Source organism: Herpailurus yagouaroundi, unplaced genomic scaffold (genome assembly GCF_014898765.1).
Source record: "Herpailurus yagouaroundi ecotype Mexico unplaced genomic scaffold, PumYag 67440, whole genome shotgun sequence".
Taxonomy (NCBI): Eukaryota; Metazoa; Chordata; class Mammalia; order Carnivora; family Felidae; genus Herpailurus; species Herpailurus yagouaroundi.
In genome coordinates this window covers 305,748-315,747 of record NW_024420251.1, presented here as the reverse complement: position 1 = coordinate 315,747, position 10,000 = coordinate 305,748, and the positions used below count along the sequence as shown (strand labels likewise).

The 10,000-nt window shown below is 45.9% G+C and overlaps 2 protein-coding genes across 3 annotated transcripts in view; both read left to right on the top strand.

Moving 5' to 3' along the window:
• PRRG3 (proline rich and Gla domain 3) overlaps positions 1 to 4,680 on the top strand; it is a 9,398-nt gene extending 4,718 nt beyond the window's left edge. For both annotated transcript variants that reach the window (XM_040467336.1, XM_040467335.1), the window contains exon 4: positions 1 to 4,680. This exon is cut by the window's left edge and continues 877 nt beyond it. The gene's annotated coding sequence lies outside the window, so the exon portion shown is untranslated.
• FATE1 (fetal and adult testis expressed 1) overlaps positions 1 to 10,000 on the top strand; it is a 25,256-nt gene that overhangs the window by 877 nt on the left and 14,379 nt on the right. The window lies entirely within an intron of this gene.

Here is a 10,000-nt window from a genome sequence, read left to right as displayed (position 1 = left end):
GGGCTGTGCAGCTGGCTGGAGACCTGTCTGTGTTTGGATGCCTAGGCCACAGAGATGAGGGAGAGAAGCTAGCCCTTCAGCAACACCCTTTCCTCAACAGTCCTGTGCTTTCTGTCCTTGCTTACATTTTGAGGACAGGGACAGGACTGAACAAAAAACAAAAACAGTAATAACAAATAAATGACCAACACAATAAAACAAAACAATATAACGGGCCATTTATAGGTGACTGGGGGAAGTCAGCTCTGTGATACTCCCCTGCCCCAACATCTGCCCCGACTCCAGATTAAAAGGAATATCTAGAGCAAGCTGGAAGGAGGGCAGGGTGTGTGAAGGATGAGAGGCAGGGGCCCGGCTGCCAGATTGAACACGAGGCCCACATGAACTTTGCCATCCTGGGGGCTAGCTCTGCTTCTAGTGTGCTTGGCCTCCTGAAGACCTTGGCTTTCCAGATGTGTACTGGCTGTGCTAAAACTGCTACCCACTGGCATGAGCCCAATTATAGCCCTGGAAAAACTAATGCTGGTGACCCTGCCTGGGAAGCCCATGGCCTCTGTGTGGTTGGGGCTACAGGCTGGAGCAGAGAGCTGAAGTTTTCTCCTAATGAGGTTGATTGGCCCATGGGATGCTTAAACCCATGAACTTGGCCTCCTCAGCACTGTGCTTTCTGGCTTTGAACTTTTAGGGTTTTTCCCTTTTCACAAGTAGGTGCAATGAGTTGAACTTGAACTTCAGATGATTGATTTCTCCTTAATAATGGTGCCCACCTGGGGAAAAGATCCTGAAGTGTCCCTTTTTAGAAATTTCTTGACAAGGGAGATGGGGAAGCCTGTGACCTGGGGTCAAAGGCCCATCCAGGGTGTTGCCAGGTGCTGGCATTTTTAATAACCCCTTTCTGTGGCCCAGAGGCTGCCTGTGCATTTCAGTGAGGCTTTGGACAGTAGGGGGGCAGAAGTGACCCAGCCTTTAACTGTCTGTGACCATGCGAAAGACTCTCAACACCGCCTCCCCCACCCTTGCATGTCCATCTTCCTGACCTCCGTGCCAAATCATTTTTTGTCTGTGGTGCTTTAAAAAATGTAGCAAATTTTTGTGGGGCCCAAAAGAGTGCAAAGCCAGGGTCTATTGGCAACCACAGCAGTTTCAAACCCACTGAGAAGACAAGCTTCTTTCTGTCAAAACAGCTCTCTGAGGCAGGCATCAGGCCTCATTCTCTGAATGAAGCCCTGCCTTGAGGCTACAGATGACTTCTGGAGGCCCCTCCAGTCCTGAAGACTTGCCCAGGGACATGCTTCAAGTTAGGAGGCTTCTGTTCTTATCCCAATGAGTCCACCAGCTTGGACAACTTGACTCGGTGGCTGGGGTTTTCTATCCCTCCCCCTACCTCCCAGGCCTATTTGAGGCTGACTGAGCTAATGCCTGTGCAGTTCTTAAAGCACCAGGGAGCCAGTGCAGTTTTCCCTTAGGAAGATTCTTCTAGAAATGTGTAGCTTATAGGGGACCAGTCTTAGTGGAGGCCTTCGTGTGACTGTGATGTTGAGTCTCAACCTGGACATTTGGTCTCCTGCCAGTTGACACTTTCTGTCCCGTCCTTCTCTGAGAGCTCCCTGATGCCCGAGGTGCTGACCTGGTGGCATTCCAGCTTTCCTTTCTTCCTCTTTTCCTCCCTCTGGGCCTCTAACACTGCAGTCCTACCCTTCCTCACAAATGTATTTTTGGCCTACAAAGGCCCTGCTTTACCACGATGGAGGCCATGGTCAGTCGTGTTTGGTCATGTTGGAGGACCTGGGGCAGCCTGAAGCTCAGGGGCCAGCCCAGCTTTCCCAATACTTCCTCAGGCAGGTGCCTGCGTGTGACCTGGGAGCATGGGAGGAGTCAGTTACCCCTATGTATCTCCTCCCCACTGAGAAGAGAGCCAAGCATTGGCCCCACTGACAAGAGCCAAAGAGAGTATGTCAAGGAATGCCTGCTGCCTTTGGCATCTGTTGAGCCCTTCCCTGCCAAGCTGGGTGGAGATGGGAGGGAGCAGGAAGCAGGAACCTGGCCTGGTGGAGGACAGCATGTGTTATGTCCTTCAGGCGCTGAGTGAGGGCCTACAGGGAGAGCTCACAGGCAGCTCCTAGGGTCCTGTGTTCTGTTCAGGTGCTTGGCAGCATTCTTCCAGGTGGGCTTGCCACCGTGGTCTCTGGGATGTTTTTTGTTTTTGTTTTGTTTTTGTTTTTGTTTTTGTTTTGCGGTACACTGTAGAAAAAAGACTGTACAGTATACAATGGTCATAACTCCTCGCGGTGCACATTTGGCTTTTACGAATGCCCTGTATATATCTTCTCAAACTCTGTCTTTGTATGGACGTTGGTTTGATACAATGCTAAATCTGTAGTAGCCACATTTTTGTTGTTTTTGGATGTGTGTGTGTGTGTGTGCCTGCCTGCACACGTGTGCACGTTGCCTTTTCTCATATGCTTATCTGAAACAATAGCTGGTGTGTGGCTATATTTGTACCAGGAGGGTTCCGGTCTGAAGGGAGGAATGTCACCTCCTGGGGCTGGACAGCCTTTTGACAGGGCCCTGAGGGAGGAGAGCTGGTATTAGCTGTCCAAGCCCCGCAAAGTCACCACCTTCTGTCCCCACTTCATAAAAAGTTTTGTGAGAAGACTAAGCAGCTCCATCCTATGGGCCTCTGTCCTGTGGGACCCCGTCTCACATGTCCTTTTGGCATAGTGTCCTCTGCCTCGGCTCCTATTCTGTTGTTATCAACAGATGAAGAAGATCCAAGCACTCCTGGACCATTTTATTTTTTAATTTTATTTTTTTGTGTGAAAAAATATGTGACTCTTGACTTTCAGAATGGTGGGGCTAGTTATTTAGATATTTTTCATTAAGAAAAAAGAGAAAAGGCTTAAAAAATTCCTTGAAATATGACTGTCGCTTGTTTTCAAACAAAAACTTTTTAAGACTTTTTAAAACAAGAATCACAAACATGTCCCTCCAGCACTGCTCCCCATCACCTGGGGTTTTCAAAATGAAAGCACAAGGGAAAGAGTGAGGTGCACAGGTGCCCAGTAACACCCAGCAGGCTGACTTGGAGGCCAGTGACCTCCTTTTGTGCTGGTGATTCCCACTGCCATTAGTGTGAATTCCTTAGGGTGCTTGGGAAAACAGGAATCTGCCCAAAGGTTGGATGTTGTCTTTCTAGTAGCCTGAATATGAGGAATTCAAGACAGGAAAGTGTCTTTTTGTTAAGGAGTTGGAGCCAGATGGTTCCTCTCTGGCTGCGGGTTAATCTTTTGACAAGAAAATGGCATCCCGTGAGAAGAAGGAAAAAACAACACTGCCTCTAGATTGTTCTTTTGTCTGGGGGGACGGGAGGAGGGGACAGGGAGAGAGAGAGGCTCTCTTATTCACCTATGCTCTGTGTTTTGAGGAGTGTGCCTGTGTGCTGTTTTGCTCTCATGCTCAAGGCTGAGAGGGAGAGCTGGGCAGTAAACCTTTTCAGTGTGTGATTCAGAAACAAGCACATTCTCCCCACTGAACTCTGTTCATACTAATCAGTATAATTAGCTAATTTCAAAGTACTGTAATCAGACTGCCTGCAACTATGGTAAAAGCCTATTAATTTGAAGCCCACTAATTCAGAATTTATAGAAAATCACAACTTAAGATAATTCATGGTATCTGTGATTCCTGCGCTGTAGAAATTTTTGAAATATTCTTCCCTTTAGTCAATTTTCAGGGTCATATATGTAAGAGGGATCTAGTTAAAATGAGCACATTTTTCAAATAAAAAGCTCAGGATATCAGGGATCCCTTCACCGTGCCTTCAGCTTTGGGGTTCAGTGATTCTTGTGTGTGAGGCTCTTTCCACATAGGATGATCTCTTGGTCTCTCTCCATTGTGGGAATGTTGGGTGCTGCAGCTTTTCATTCTCCTCCTTTATTTACCTTATGAATAACATAGTTTGTGAACTAGCTTGCAATGTAAAGTAATATAACTGTGTATCCTGCTGAATATTCTGTAAAGCAGATGTTTCGCTAACAGGCTGGCCACTCCCATCATTTGCCCCCAAATACTAAACATACGGAGCTTTTCCTTTCACAGGCTGTGGGCAGTGAGTCTCTCTCTAGCAGGAATTTTTCTGACAAAGATATCCAAATAGCACACCCCCTCGGACTCATTGCCTCAACAGTTGTTCCACTGTACTGAGACATCTGACCGTTGAACAGTGCCTGCCCTTCTCCCGCCCCCAGCCTGAGCATTAACACAGATATTCAAGATTGGAACAAATCCCACAGCTGCTTTTGCCTCCCGATCTGTCTCTCCTTCCGGATGCCACTTTCCCAGGCCTGAACACACCTGCTATTTCACTCTGTGATTGTGAATTTGTGACAATGGAAACCCTGATCTGTGCAACTCAGCTTATAGACATGATTACTGTGAAATGGATTAATTTTGATACCACTTTAAACTGTGCTTGTATTCATGTGTTGACCCATGTCAGCTGGAAAATCCGTACATTCAGTACTATGTCAGGATTTCACTGGAGCCTGGGAGCAACAAACACACTTGCTTCTAATTCACTCTCTCTCTCTCTCTTTTTATAATTGTTGAGTTTAGCTGTTAAATTTTGTCTCTTTCTGTACAAAAAGATAACTAATAATAATAAAGAGCACCTGGCATTCACTTGTGTCCTGTCCTCATCGGTCTTGGATCCCTGCTGACTCCCAAACTTGCAGGAGGTGTTGATGGTTGTGGGCCATCAACTTTGTTTTGGAAAAAAACTTGTTTTTTCCAAAAGTCAGACTGTAGATAAGGAAACAGCCCAAACCAGTTTAAAAGCAGGAAGTAGAGGGATCCTGGGTCCTAAAGTTTGTCCTCATGTTTGTAAGATGATATCCTGACCCATCCCCCTGGGATGAGGTTAGTAAAGTCTGTCACAAATCAAGTTAGCAACTTCCCTGTCACCTGATCCCTGGTTACTCACAGAGGTGTCTCTTGCTAGAAGGATTCCTGGCTTGGTTTCAGAGTTGGGGGAGGGGTGAGAGAGAGAATTTTCCCTGTATCCTGTGAAGGTAGGACTTAATACTCAGGCTTCACCTTGGTTCAGCTTCTTGAATTCTGAGGATGGCAAGACTCAGACTATTCAGAGGACAATGATGCCTTAGCTTCCCCTTGGTGGAAGCATAGTCTTAGCTACAAACAGTCCCAGCATTGGTGTGGGATGAGATATGCCATGGGATATCACCAGTGCAAGTTGGGCCAATCCCCAGGAATGAAAATAACCCACCCTTTAATAGGAAAAGCAATGGAAGTGTTGAGAAAATGACAGTGAAACTTAAGACCTCCTGTGAGGATTGAATATGTAGCCTGAATGCCAGAAATGGCAACCAGAGGTGTTGGGTTCCATTCTTATCCCAGACTGGCTTGTTGAGTAATGTCAACGTTCTAGGGATGCTGAGAAGTTAAATGAATACTCTTCAAGCAGACTTCAGTACACACATGGGATCACATTCTGAACATGGGTTTTGAACTTTAGGTTCTTTTTGTCAGAAACAAAAATTCTAAGCAGTGACTTAAAAGTCTCAAGGTAGCCCATGTAAGGAAGCCAGTATGTGAGAGAGACCCCTGGCTTCCAATGTCCTGCTGGGACACCATCCAAGGGACTGGGTCTCCCTCTCTTGTTTACCTGCTATACCACAAGATCACAGTTTCTAGGGGCAAGACACTGTGATTGCTTGTGGATGGTGAGGGCAAGTCAGGGGCAGGAATTTAAAGGAGTGATAGTAGGGAACAGGGCGGGGGGGCGGGGCAGGCGGGTGCAGATACTGTGCTCCTGGGTGCGGCTTGGAATCCTGTCATTCTTTCCCTAAGCCCCAATCCCGAACTACTGCCAAAGCCTTTGAGGAGCTGGTCTGAGACTGCACAGAGTGAAGGGATGAAAGGATAGTGGGAAGATCCATGACTTGTGCTTGGAACTAATCATAATCAGCATTTATTGAGCACTTAGGGTATGCCAGGCCTTGCACATGTATTAACTGAGACAGTCCTGCCAACAAACCTGTGATAGCTGAGGGAAGCAAGGACAGAGAGGTATGCCATTTGGCCAATGGCTCACAGACAGGAAGTGCTGCCATCATCATGTGAGCTCAGGTCTTCAGTGGTTGCCCCACCCTGAGCCACTCATATGACAGTGCTGGTCTCTTTTGGAGGTCAGTTTGCTTTTGTTTTCTTGTTGATTCGCCAACCCTCCAGCATCCCCACACCTCCTCCTGCCCAACTATTAATTCCACAGGGCAGAGAACCTGTAAAAGTTTTTTCTCCCTAGTTCTTCCTCAGAACTTGGCATGGTGGCTCACAGTCAGTGTTCAATGAAATAAAATGTGTTGATTGATTATATTCTCCAACCAGAACCCAACCTTCAAATGTGTTAGTTTACTTGGGCTGCCATAATGAAGTGCCACAGACTGGATGACTTACAAGACACAGATGTATTCTCTTACAGTTCTAGAAGGTGGAAGTCTGAGATCCAGGTGTTGGCAAGGTTGGTTTCTAAGGCCTTTCCCTTTGGCTTCTAGACCATCCTTTTCTGCCTGTGTCATCACATGCTCTTCCTTAGGTGTGTGTTGGTGTCTTTATCTCCTCTAGGTGTAAGGACACCAGTCAGATTAGATTAGGCCCCATTCTTTTGATCTCATTTAACCTCAATTACCTCTCTAAAGATCCCATCCCCCAGTATAATCATATGCTGAGGTACTGGCAGTGAGGACGTCAACATATGAATTTGGAGGGGGTGGGAGACACAATTCAGCCTATAACATTCCACTTGTAGCAGAGGGAGTCTTTATTGTTCTTTATTCCAATCCTGAGCACATCACACACACTCTGGAAAAGCTTGTGGGTGAACATCATTACTTCTCTTAGGTACTAGCAAAGACAGGGGCACCTTGTTAGTTTCAAACAAGACCCCAGAGCAGTTTCTTCCCTGCCACAAATGGACAGGCCTGGGACGGTTGCCAAAGGTGCCAAAAAGGCAAGTGGAATTGGGAGAGAAGTGGGTTTCAGAACAGTTTTCCCAGGGTCCCTCTGTTGAGAGTGATGTGAGAACCCAAAGCCTGAAAACAGACAAAATTTTTGTTCCCCCTCAGATTTTTTTATAGACAAAATATGTTGTTTTTATGAATGACAAGACCAGCAGCAACAATAGCAGTGACTTTCAGCAACTTCTCTTCTCTGAAGAGCTCAAACTATATGATGAATTCAGTTTCACTAGTCTTTATGTGCTATAAAAATAGAGGCTGGGTAACATTTCATATCAGACTAGTTACAGTAAATCATAGCAGCACAGTGGGTGGACTGGTCAGTCCCAGCACTCCCGAATTCTGGGACTGACAAGGGCATACTGGGGTAGGTGCTGGCAGAACATGATTTTCTACGAGCTGGTGGTGCCCCTGTTTCAAGCAAGGCCATAGGGTTCCAGTAGGGAGTGCAGCAACATTCTAGGTCTTACCTTTCTGGAACTCTGGGCCTAGTTTTGTGGAGGCATTAGACAAGCCACAGCAATGAAGCATGTCAAACTTTCTGCTGGGGGAAGTCCAGGGTGCTGGGACTAGGAGCTGCCAGAGAAAGCCTTTCTGAGGAAGCCATGCCCAACCTAAAGTTTGAAGGATGACTAGGAATCAGTCAGGCAAAGAGCACTGAAGACAATTAAACCAGGCAGAGGAATGGCATATGAAGACCCCTAGAGTCTAGCAAGACCATCAAGCTTCCATGGAAACAGAAGAAGCCAGGGTATCATAAGGGGAAATCCTTGTGCAAGATGAGGTTGGAGAGGCAGAGGGAAGGCAGCCATGTGAGGTCCCAAGGTCATATTCAGAGCTATAGTTTTTACTCCCTAGTGAGAATGTGAGGGCACTGAGGACTGCTTTGAGGAGCAAGAGGACATGGCCAAGCCTGTTATATTTAAAACAATCAGTTGGCCTGCTATGTGGGAAATGGGCTGAAGGTGTCATGACGGGATATAAGAGATAAGGCAGGAGGCTATGCAGTCATCCAGGCAAGAGGCATTGGTGGGATTGCCGAGGAAAGTGGCAAAGGAAACAGAGAGAAGTAGACTACTGAGAAGATTTTTGCTCAAACACTGAATTATATATTGAAGAGGTTGTATCAGGGTTCTCCAGAGACACAGAACCAGTACGAGATGTATACAAGAGATAGAAATACAGGTATCCCCCACTTTTCAATAGTTTGCTTTACGCTACTTTGCTTTTATGAAAGACCTACATTACTGCTTGTTTTCACTGAAAGAAATCAGCAGATTTTTGCTTTTACAAAAAAAAGGCCAAAAGAGATAATAGTGGTTATCCTTCAACATTTGTTTTGCAGTGACATGTTACAGAGGCAGTGCACACGTGGAGCAGCACTTGGTGTCTCAGTATCAAGCTGCCATAGCTGTGAATTGTGTCTGTGAGCAACTGTGCTTCATCTGTTTTTAAAAGTTTTTGTTTCAATTCCAGTTAGTTAACATACAGTGTTATATTAGTTTCAGGTGTACAATATAGTGATTCAACACTTCCATACAACACCCAGTGGTCATCACAAGTGCCCTCCTCAATCCCCATCACCTAGGTCACCCATCACCCCACCCCCTTCCCTCTGGTAACCGTCAGTGTGTTCTCTATAGTTAAGAGTCTGATTCTTGGTTTGTCTCTTTCTTTTTCCCTTTTGCTCATTTGTTTTGCTTCTTAAATTCCACATATAAGTGAAATCATATGGTATTTGTCTTTCTCTGATTGACTTATTTGGCTTAGCATAATACACTTTAGGTGCATCCATGTCATTGCAAATAGCAAGATTTCATTCTTTTTAATGTCTGAGTAATATTCCATTATGTGCTTTTTTTTTTTTAAAGTAAAATACAACAAAATGTTTAATGAGCAAATTCATCTTAGCAAATATGAAACTGCCACAGAGAGGAGAGGGACGGGGCCACGGGGCTGGGGCACAGGTCGGGGAAGACTAAGGAGAAGAGAATCAACTATGTAAGAAACCGGGTCCATTATGTGCTTTTACAGGGGTGCCTGGGTGGTTCAGTCGGTTAAGTGTCTGACTTTGGCTCAGGTCATGATCTCGAGGTTTGTGAGTTCGAGCCCCCTGTTGGGCTCTGTGCTGACAGCTCAGAGCCTGGAGCCTGCTTCAGATTCTGTGTCTCCCTCTCTCTCTTCTCCTCCCCCACTCACGCTCTGTCTCTCTCTCTCTCCCTCTCTCTCTCTCAATAATCAATAAACATTAAAAAAAATTTAAAAAGTAAATAAAAATGCTTTTTACAAAAGATGATAAATGAAGTCTTGGGTGTGGACCCAGTGGGCTAGGAGAGAGGCCTGGTAGGCCAGGGAAAAACTGTGTGGCTGCACAGGTCTGGAAACCAAGGGGGGAGAATGTTTCCAGAAGGAGAGAGAGGACAATGATGTGAAGTGCTTCCAACAAGCGAATTAAAATGAAAAGTGGGGGGGGGGGGGTTCACTGGATCAAGCTGCCAGGAGGTTTCAGTTGAGTTGTGGATGAGAAAGCCAAACTAGAATGAGAAGAGGAATGTCTGGGAGGTCAAAGAGACAGTGTGCTTGGTGGGGGCAACACTTTCAAGGAGTTGAGAAAGGACAGTAGCACGAATGAGACAAGACACAAAGGGAAGACTTTTTTTTGAATATTCAGGTCATTTTAATTAAACAAATACTTTATGAGCTCCTGCCATGAGTCAAGCTTTGGGCTAAGTGCATAGGAGACAGTAGTGAGTGAGGCTGACAAGGTCTCTGCTCTCATGAAACCAATGTCCCCGTGCTGGGAAAGATATGATAATATTTCTGTGCTGAAGAGAATCATCCTGGCAAGGGGGAGAAGCTGAAGGCCCTGGAGAATGCATAGATGGATCACTGATAAATCTGGAGTTGAATGCAAGCTTTTTATTTTTTATTTTTGCAGCCTCTGTGAGAATCCCAGCAGCTAGGCT